Source organism: Nannospalax galili, unplaced genomic scaffold (genome assembly GCF_000622305.1).
Source record: "Nannospalax galili isolate Female #2095 unplaced genomic scaffold, S.galili_v1.0 scaffold974, whole genome shotgun sequence".
In the NCBI taxonomy this organism is placed as follows: Eukaryota; Metazoa; Chordata; class Mammalia; order Rodentia; family Spalacidae; genus Nannospalax; species Nannospalax galili.
In genome coordinates, this window is record NW_008335438.1 from 1,595,670 (window position 1) to 1,607,092 (window position 11,423).

Here is an 11,423-nt window from a genome sequence, read left to right on the forward strand (position 1 = left end):
GGCTACAAAGCGTCCTTAAAACTCCAGTTCCAGGGGAATTCAACGCCCTCTTCTGACCTCTTCTGACCTCTGCGGCACTGCACGACACAGGTGCACTCACATACATGCAGACAATACACTCATACACATAAAATAATCAAAAATAATAAAAATAAAATATTTAACAGAAATATTTACTCTTGAGTTGTATTCCACTTGGTCTTAGGAAGCCTTAGTTACACAGTACTATTGATAAAGTGCTAACTAATTCAGAGGAGGTATTAAAGAGCTTCTTGGCCCACCCACTGATTTTGCAGATGGAATTATTTAGTCTGTGATACAGTCAGGCGGTATCTGTGGTATTGGACTAGAGCATTCCTCATCGAAGCCATCTTACCTAGCTCTCAGGGATGTGATCAGATAAAATGACAGGGATGAGGGAGCTTTCCTGTATCCACAATCATGTGCTCTGAATCCTAAACCACGGGTGACTCCCATCGCCCATAGAATGAAGCCAACCTTGCTCATCCTTGCTGATTCCTGATGGTCCCCTACTTTATTCCTCCCAGTGTTGAGCCATTTACCACCCCAAGTGGTCCCTGGCCTGCTCCCCACACTCTCATGCTGGCCTGCCCCTTGCAGCACCTTTTCCTGCTATCTCACCTTTTGGAAGCATCAGGTGAAGCCCAGATGTCACATCCTCCAAATGGTTTCGCTGGTCCCTCAAGCAAAAGTTGCTTCTGGCCAGTCATCACATTCTACATATTCTGTGGGCCTCAGAACCAAGTCCAGCCCACACAGTCAGGGTAAGCTAGTTGTGGGCAAAGAGCCCCTCCCTCTCTTTTCCTCTCTCTGTTTTTGAGGTCTCATGCATCCCATCTTGCTATATAGCCTAGAACGTCCTTGAACTGATCTCCTGCCTCCACCTCCTAAATGCTAGGCATACACCACCTCTCCATGCTGGAGATTGAACCCAGGGCTTTGTGCGTACTGAGCAAGCATGCTCTACCAGCTGAGCTACACTTACGACACAAGGTCTCACTATATAGCCCTAGCTACCCTGGAACACACTGCCCTCAGAATTGGCAGTCCTCAGGACTGGGATCACAGGCATATGTCACCACACCTGGCTCTCTTGCTCATTTTCATCCCCTGTGGACCTACATATACGTTTAATATCTCCGGCTCTTGGGGGATGTTAACTCAAGGAAGCAGATGTTGTTCACACTCCGCTGATGGAGTCTGTTGTCCTCTGCAGTAGATAGAACATGGTAGTGACACATAAGCCAGAATGACCCAAAGAGCTGCCCTTTATTGAGCACAGATCCTGGAGCAGGATCTATATTGAGCACTCCGAACTACTGTCTTATCCAAATTTCCCAGCAACCCTCTGGGTTGGGCCCAAGATGTGTTTCATCTCACTGGTGCCACGTGGCACTGCTATGCCTTGTCCCAGTGTGCTCCTGAGGATCCAGTTGTACCACACTTCCCAGCTGTCCCTGCAGTGACATGAAATTGTGTGACTGGCTTCTGCCCAATGGAATTTGAAGGGAGACAGCTTTTGTCATTTCCACGCAAAGCCTATAAAGTCCTTCCTGCTATGCTTTGCTTTCCTGTTGTGCCCACAGGTGTGAAGGATCCAGCTGATGATCCTGGAAGATGAGGGAACCACACCAAAGGCTCCTGTTGCACATTCCTGGGTAGAACTAGCAATACAATCAGGAACTAAATTCCCATTTTGCTAAGTCACTGAGATTTGAGGGTCCTTACAGCTGTTACATGAGGAAATTAAGATTCTGCTTATATGATATGATCAGTTACATAATCAGTTGGGGGTAGGGGGCTAGGATTTTAGCCTGTACCTAGCTGCCTCTGATTCCTGTGACTCCAACTAGTAGCCTATACTGTCTCTCTGCTAAGAAAAAAATTCAAATGAATACAAACAATCTTCCTACAGAAGGGAGAAGGTGGACCAAGTTCTTCCAAACCATGATTCTTTGAGGCTCTGGAATGTAATCTCTCTTAGGTGGCTTTGTGATTGTTGAATTGTCATCTACTTTAAGGGAGGAGGCAAGCAGGAGGGAATGGCACATGCTCTGAGTGGCCAGTCCTGGGTCAATCCTTGACATTTGTGCCATCTCCTTGACTTTTCAACCAGCCCTGTGGGACACTGTTAGTACTGCGGACTCAGAGAAGCTGAGTCCTTAAGCACCTTGCTCAAGGCTCCATGGTTCACAAGGAGTGGTGGTGGTGGGATTCATAGCCACGCCCATCTGCTTCCAAGTTCAGCAGTAATTCTTTCCACTTCCATCCCAAGAAGGATATCACTTCAGGTCTATTTTATTACCTTAATTCATTTATCCATTTAATATTTATTGGGTGCCTTCTATGGGCTGGGCACACCACTGCCAGCCAGCAGTCAGGGCCAGGCGTAAGGCGATACAGGTAGGACACCCAAAGTGTGTGTACTTACTCTACACTTCATGACTCTTAGAATAATCTCTGCCTGAAGTTTCGGGTCTTAGAGGCCTTGAGCTGTTCTTACCTAGTCCCAGTCCTGATGGAGTCCTGAATAGGATAGACCTGAAAGCAACCCACAGAGATCTTCCTGTTTAGGACAGCAGATAAACAGGCCAGGGAGATTCCAGATTGCAAATCTCCCTCCTTAGAAATTGAAGGACTAGAAGAAGTAAGGTCTGGAATCATGTAGCGCTTTTTCTGAAATGGGTAGAGGACTGAGCCCAGCTGGGGCTGGTGGAACTGACCACAGCAGGTGGCCATCTTCTACGGCCTATACTTCATTCATTCATTCATTCATCCGTTCGTTCATTCAACCAACTACACCTACAAGGCACTAGGCCCTCAGTGGAGGAAGTGGCTTACTAGATGGTCACTGGGAGGAGCACACCTTCCTGGGAAGGACCACGGGTCTGCTCTTGCTTTTGTCTGTTTTGTTATGTGGCTATAGAGGTGGTTCTGTCCCATGATTGGTTCTGATGCATCCATAAATCACAGCACAGGCCCTTCACCTGTGCCCTTGGGGAAGGCGTTGATAGCCATGCAAGAGATGCAGTTCTTACCCTGAAGAACTTTGAGTCTGTTCTGTTAGTGTCACTGCCATCATTATTATCAGGAAAGCCTGGTTATCCACATTACCCTGATGTCCTTAACGGCCCCTTGCTTTTCTAGAATGTGATGGGTTGTCCAGGGATACAGAATGAGCAAGGGATACATGAATGGAGAAAGGAAAAAAGAGAGTGGGAGGGGAAGGCTAGGAGAGAGAGGGAGTTTACAGGACTTGGAGCACATGATTATGGAGGCCCAGCAGTCTCCAATCTGCTGCTGGAAAACTGGGGAAGTCAGGGAATCTAGTCTGAATTCAAGTCCTGAGAACTGGAAGAGTGTATGTAAATCCTGGTCTGAGTTTGAAAGCCTGACACCCAACAGATTCAATGTCAATCCCAGGAGAAAATGGACGTCCCAGCACAGAGAGGAAGTGAACATGCCTTTCCTTCGTGGTTTTGACCTCTTCCGCCCTCAGCAGTTTGGATGACACCATCTTCTTTCTTAGACCTCTGACTCATGTGCTAGTCTGCTCTGGAAACACCTTCAGGACACACCCAGAGCTGATGTTTTACCAGCTCTCTGGGCATCTCTTAGCCCAGTTGTGTTGACAAATGAAATTAGCCCTCACATAAAGAGATTACGGGTTCCAAAGTTCTCTCCCTCTTTGCTAATCATAAGGCTTACATGGGGCCCCTAGGGCAGGGGAGGAAGCTCTTCCTGTTTACAGATGAGGAAACTGAGCTCAAAGAGTTAATTCAACCAAGGGCTACCACAAACCACATAGCTGTTGATGGGTTCTAGTCTCTTCATCAGCCTGTGTGGTTTGTTTGTTTGTTTTTGAGTTTGCAAGAGTACTTTTCTTCTCTCTGCCATTTCATCATTCTTGTTTCTGTTTAGGGCCATCCACTTAGGAATATTTGGATGAAATCATTGAAAATGTTCTATATATTACCAAAATATCACATTGTACCCCATTAATATGTATACTAATGTATCAATTACTTTTTAAATTTTTAATTGAATTTTTGTGTATCTCATACATAACATCTTAATCATCTTTCTACCCCCTTCCCCATCAGCGCCCTCCCATAGCCTCCCCATTGGATTTCATGAATTCCATCATTTATGTCATGGCCTATCAAGCCAAGTTAGTAGCCCCTGATATCCTTCAGAGCATGTTAATCCACTGGGGTCTCGTCAGCCTATCTAGAGTCATTTCTTTAAAGAAGATCAGCTCTTCCTCACCCAGCAGTAATCAGCTGCCCAATTTAATTTTTGGCTAAGATTGGGGCTGCTGCCCATTTCTACAGTTCTATGTTGGGTTTTTGTCTGCTTGAGTTTGCATGGATCTTGTATTATTTATTTATTTATATATTTATTTATTTATTTATTATTTATTTATTTTATGTGTATGTGTGTGTATTTGAGTGTTTATAAGTGCACCATGTATGTACCTGGTGCTAACAGAGGCCTGAAGAGGGTGTCAGATCCCTTGGAACTTGAGTTACAGGCAGTTGTGAGCTGCCCTATGGGTACTGGGAACTGAACCTGGGTCCTCTGCAAGAGTAATGGGTGCTCTTAACCCCTGAGCCACCTCCATAATAACTCAATTTTTTAAAAGACAGGGTCACATGTAGCCCAGGCTGGCCTTAAATTCCCTGTGTAGCCAAGGATGACCTTGAATGTTTGATTCTTGTGCTTCTACCTCCCAAGTCCTGGAATGGAATTACAGGCTTGTACTACCATACCTGAGTTATACAGTGCTGGGGACTGGATCTAGGCTTCCCTGTATTCTAGGCAGTACTCTACCAACTGAGCCACATGAAGGTTTTTTTTTTTTTTAATTTTTATTTTATGTGTATGTGTGTATTGCCTGCATGTAGGTAAGTGCACCCATGTCATGCAATGCCCTCGGAGGACAGAAGAGGATGTCGGATCCTCTGGAACTGGAGTTACAGACAGTTGTTAGCTGCCATGTGGGTGCTGGGATTCGAACCCAGGTCTTCTACAAGAACAGCCAGTGTTCTTATTTTAACCGCTGAGCCATCTCTCCAGCTCCATGAAGTTTTTTAATTTAAAATTTTACCAAATACCTTTGCACTTCCTGTAATCTGTCCAACAGCCTAAGATGGAACAATTACACACGCCCCACCCCAGAGAGAGAGAAAGAGAGAGAGAGAGAGAGAGAGAGAGAGAGAGAGAGAGAGAGAGATAGCGAGTTGGGCTTTTTTTCAGGTCACATGGCAAGGCAGAGGACTGTGGGAAAGAAACCCACCCCCCATCAGTCTGACTAGAAACCAGTTTGGGTGCTGTCCTGGAACAGCATATGGCTGCCCCTTTCCTACCACTGCCTCCTGCAGTGGGTGTTTTTGTCCCTACATTTTGAAGGGGACATTTGGTGAACCACCTAGCCTAAGAGCGCTCTGCCCTGGCCGCCTCAGCTGAGACGCTGGTCTTCATCAGCAAGGGGAAACAGGCCGAGTTGAGGTTGATGGTGTATCAATTATACATGATCTTGGGCTAAGCCCCTGCGCTCTGGGAGCGACAGGGAGAGGTGCCTCTCAAGAGTGGCCTGTCCCTTAACTCTTTCCCTGCTGCTTGGGAAGCAGGATTTGGATTTGGAGCTGTGTTGGATGCCTCTGTCCTCGGGCTTGTAGTAGACCCCCACTCACAAAACCTCAAAGGTGGCCCCAGCCTGCTAGCCTTGGGTTCCAATCACTTCAGGCCTCATTAAGCCTTCCATTGGATTTTCACAGATGTAAATCAGGCCATTAGTACCTCCTGCTTTGGTGAGGAGGTGTGGCCAAAAGGGGATTTAAAGGCAACTGGGTGGGGGTGGGAGCAAACTTTGAGCTTAGTTTAATGTTTAACCTCTGTGACAATGGGATTATGAGTCTTCCCCACCCCCATCCAAGTAGCTTTGGTGGTGCGAGAGTCCATAAAATACCTGCAAGATAAGTGCAGAGCTGAGTGGGAGGAAATGAGTGGTGAAATTACAAATCAGGTACGAGGTGGCTGAGAGAAAGCAACTCTATTGAGCAGGGCCTTGACCACCCATCCCATCCCTAAGCACACTCACCTTCCTGGGTCTGAGAGGAGGGACCCCTACACCTCTCCACACAGTGTTAAATGATGAGGAAGGAAGCAAGAAATTGAAGGGAATTAAATTCTGGTGGGGGCAGGGGAGAGAACAGTCATTTCTGGTAAATAATTAACAGCAAAACATGTTTCCCTAAAAAAAAAAAAAAAAAAAAAAATGTACCCAGCAAAACTTTCAACTTCCCTAATTTGGAAAGTCAAAAGTTTAACTGGGCGCCAGGAAGTAGATGCCAAGCCGTTTCCAGCCGAGCCATTCGGACAGTGTCAGAGCTGTCACTCAGCTCTGGCTCACTCCTTGGTAAGCTATGAGGTCTAGGTGATGGCTTCTAGCTTTCTTGGGGTGTCCCAGGCAGGGAGGTAGGACCCACAACTCTCATCCTCAGTGTCGAAGATCCCTCTGCCTGATGTCCCAGAATCCCCAAGGTATGATCTTAGGTTAGTGGCAAGCCAGGATACATGAAACATCTGTTTTAGAATTAAACCCACGCAGATTCTCCATTCTGATTTGGTCACTATGTAACCTCACATAAATTACTTAACCTTTCTGAGCTCTGAGCCAGTTTACTTTATTATAGATTGGGATCAAAACTGCTTTTGCAGAGTTTTTGCATAAATAATATTTGTTGTATGTGGGAGGAGACAGCAAATTATGGCTCATGGGCCACATTTATCTGGCACTTGTTTTCCAAATACAGCTCCAAGTTTGATTGGAAAACAGCCACCCTCATTGAATGACTTACTGTCCCTGGCTGTTTTCAGTGTTACAACAGTAGACATGCATAGCAAAATCGTACAGCCTGCAAAGCCTATAATAAATACTGCTGACAATTTTGTTCACCTCTGAAATATGTAAAGATGTATGTAGCCTAGGGGGCTGGAGAGGTAGCTAGGTTAAGAGCACTGACTGCTCTTGCAGAGACCTGGGTTCAAATCCCAGCACCCACATGGTGGCTAAGAACTGTCTGTAACTTCAGTGCCAGGGGATCTGACATCCTCTTCTGACCTCCACAGACACTGCACAACATGGGTGTACTTACATACATGCAGGCAATACACTCATACACACAAAAAAAATTAAAATAATAAAGATAATTTTTTTTTTTTTTTTGGTCTTTTTGAGACAGGGTCTCCTTGTAGCCCCAGCTGTCCTGGAACTCACTATGTAGACCAGGCTGGCCTCGAACTCACAAAGATCCGCCCCCCTCTGCCTTCCAAGTGCGGGATTAAAGGCATGTGCCACCATACCCTGCAGAAAATATTTTTTAAAGATGTAGCCTGGGGCTTTGTAAAAGCGCTTCATGCAGAGGAGGTTCTGGCTGAAACCATTCCTATTACGATGGGGAGTTCCTGCCCTCATCCTTGGCTTTTGGAAGGATGCCTTTAGCACCACTGGCCATGTCTGATGTTCTCAGTTCCCACCTTCACCCACAGTCTAGCTGCCGGTGATGACAGGAGGTCTGTCTTTTCCTTTGCTGTTGAGAGTCCAACAGATACTCAGGAAGGCACCTTTGACCCTTCAGACCAGGTGGGCTCTGCCTTTGGTGGCCACCAAATCATTTAGCAGACGTCAGCTTCAGGTACAGGAAGAAGAAACCAGAGTTGCAAGTGGGAGCAGAGGAGACCCCAGAAGCAGACCTGTGGCCTTGGAGCCTACAGATGGGGCAGTGAGGAAAGAAGGGATGGAGCCCCGTTCTCTTCCCAGCCCTGACTGCAGTCACCTAGGCTGTGCAGAGGACAGAGCAGACCCTATCCAGCAAAGAGCAAGAGGAATTCAAGGCCAGTGCCCAGCCCTTCCCTCCTGCCTTCTCAAATGCAGTACTGAGTGTATGACACAGTAAAGCCTCACAAAGCAACTTATTGAATTTGGCAGGCAAAGAGAGACCCTCTTTGCAAACTGTGTTGGCTGATAGTGTCCTTTCCTTTGCCCAATTTTGCCTTCTGGCCAAGGCATCTCACTTAATCCTCACAGCTACTCTGGAAGTGAACCTATCCTTGCCCTATGCACAAGAAACTGGGGCTGAAATCTCTGCTCTCCAGACGAAGCAGCCAAAGTCTTCTAGAAGCTGCTCCACACCTGCTGGCCACCTGTCTTTCTTTCCCCCTGCACATGGCCGATTCCTGCTGGCCCAACAGCATGACTCATTCTCTTGCAAAGCAGCAGCAGGAACTTGAAAAGTAGCTTTGCCAGTTCTGTCCACAAATACCCCAGCCTGCCCTCCCTGGTGGCCTGTTTGGCATCCAGAGAGTCCTTGCTACAGGCTCTCTTCCTGGTATTTACCCATCAACTTCAAGTGCACAAGGCCCACACACGGGTTCCATGACACAGGCAGAAGTGCCAGCTCCCTGGCTGGAGAGATGGCTCAGTAGTTAAGAGTGCTTACTGCTCTTGCAGAGGACCCACTATGGTCCCAGCACACACATCCGGTGGCTCACAACCACCTGTAACTCGAGCTCCATGGAATTCAACACCCCCTTCTGGCCTCTGTATGCACCTGCACAGATGTGCCCATACACGTGTGCATACACGTGCGCACGTGCACACACACATACACATACACACACACTCACACACACACATAAGAATTTAAAAATAATTTTTTTATAAAAGAAGTACCAACCCCCAGAACCCCAAACACAGTCTTTGGCACCATGAAGTGACAGTGGCCATGTGCAAGGCATTACATACAGGACTTCACATGCATTAATGCAGGGGTTCCCAAAGTCCAGAAGGCCAGGGTGTCTGCAAGATCAAGCCTTTTTATCATACCTTATATTACCAAGTCTCTCCCTCTTCTATCACCAAACCCAAGACCTTGTATATGCTTGTCAAGCCTTCCACTTATAGTATAAAATGGAATTTTATAGTATAAAATAGAATTTTCTAGAGGACCTATGGTATCTGCCTATATCATCACTCTAATAACCAATGGAGTATGTTTTCTAGAATTTTTTGAGGTCTTTGGTGTGCTCAATCATTTTCACAAATGGAAATTGGTCCTGAGATAAAAAAACTTGAGACTGGCTCCTCTACTGTTGTCTGATTTGGTGGGAATCCTCACAGCAACCCTACTGGGTAGATTCTGTTGTATCTGGTTCACAGGTGAGGAAACTGAGACTCAGCTGGTAAAGTGACTTGCCTTAGGTCACCATTAGGAAGTGGCTGAGCTGGGACAAGAAGCTGGTCTGTTTAGGGGGAGGGCTGACTCTCTGTCCATGCAGATGTGTCTGTCCAGCTCTCGCATGAAATGCTCCATTCACCTAAGAACTTGACAGGATCCCGAGGTAAGCTTTGTGGGCCTGTCATCTGCTCATCAAACAAGACAAGGTGAGTGTTCCCTGGGTGACCCCTGAAGTCTCCTGCAGATGGACTTCCCCGTCCAAGAGCTCAAAGTGCCAACCTGCAGTGAAGGTGAGGGCAGATGTGGACAATGGCGGAGGGGTCCGAAGGCCAAGAGGTCAAGGGGGAAAGGGGCCTGACGCATCTCTTCATTGTTTCCCCTTCAATTGCAATTTTCTCTCTCTTTTTAAAAATGTGGATCGAGTCTAATCAGATTTCAACCCAGCAGCTCTGCCAAGAAGAAATTACTTCGAAAGAAAGAAATGAAACAAGACCTTCTCCACACTGAAAGGTTGGCCCCGCCTGCCTCGCCTTCCCGGTTCTCCCACTAATGGCTGTCCCCGCGGCCTAGGCCAGGGCTCGGCTTTGTTCCCTCTGAATGGCACAGGAGAGCACCTGCTCCACTCTTAAACAAACAGCACCATTTAAATGGCCTGGAGACATCATTGGCTAAGGAGCTCTGAGAAACAGTCTCTGGCTTCTGTTGGGTTTTTGTGACTGTGTTTTTTGTTTTGTTTTGGATATTTTGCTATTCTGCACACTTCAAAAGAGGCTTGGGTGGCCGGGATAGGCCTGTATTCTTAGTTCATTTCCCTCCCATGTGACTTTTGTGGATTTGCTCCTTCTGCTGGTCTTATTGTTCCTGCCTATGATTTAGGCTGTAAAAGAGAGAGATTGGATTTTTTAAAAGAAACAAACGTGGCTGGAATGGAGGTGCCCTGGACAGCTAAATTACACCTGCAAACATGAAGTTTCACAGCCGTGAAGGCTACATTCTTTCCCCCAAGCAGTGACTGAGCCTCAGCCACCAAGTCCAGTCAGCCTTAGTGAAAGCTAGGACTCTTTGCTGACCCTTAAACTTTCTCACCAGAGTACACATTACACTCCAAGACCTAGAGCGTGGATCTCCTTATTTGTTCTTAAGTGCCGGTGTCACACGAAGGAAGTGGTATTGTCATAAAGTAGACACACATTTGAATTCCACATGGGTTCCTTCAACTCTTACCATGACCTCAGGCAAATAATATGACTTTGAGCAAGTGTACCCATATATTGTCCTGGTTCAGCTTCAAGTTCATGTGGAATTTCCTGTGCCTTCTGACAGTCTCCTCCATCCAGCACCTAGGGTCTCTCCCTGCTTCAAGACCTTAAAGATTCTTTCCTAGTACCAAGGGAACCTGCTCGGCCCTTAAACCAAGCCACCAGAATGTCCTGGATATGGCCTTCCAGAGAGAGGTCCCTCAAGGAGGGAAAGTGACCAGTGGACAAACAGCTCAGCTTCCTCAGCCCTTTGGGGACACATGGTGATACCGGAAGATAATTCCTCACTGAGTTTCCAGCAGAACTAAGCTCCATTTATCCATGCAGTCCTGCAAGCTTCTACCTTACCCACTCCCTCCCTGGGGCTACGTGCTCTCAAGCCCTTGTCTTGATGTCTGTTAATACTAGTTGAGCATCCCTAATATCCAAAATCAGAAATACTCCAAGTTCTAGGATTTGGGGGGTATCAATACAAGGCCACAGGTAAGAAATGCCACATCTGACCTAATACGACAGGTTACAGTCAACTGCAGACACACAAAAAGTATTGTATAAAATGCATATGCAAACACAAATGCATATGCATAGCCATGAGATTATGTATATACGATGTATGTAAATGAATTTCATGTTTCAACTTGGGTTCACTCTCACAAGATATGTTTATTTTTATTTATTTACTTTTGTGTGTATGGGTGTTTTGCCTGCCTATATATATGTACCATGTGAATGCAATGCCCAAGGAGGCCAGAAGAGGGCATCAGATCCCCTGGAACTGGAGTAACTGATGGTTGTTAGCTGCCATATGGGTGCTGGAAAATGAACCCAAGTCTTCTGCAAGAGCAGCCAGTGCTCTTAAGCACTGAGCCATCTTTCCAGTCTCAAGATATGTTTTTATGTA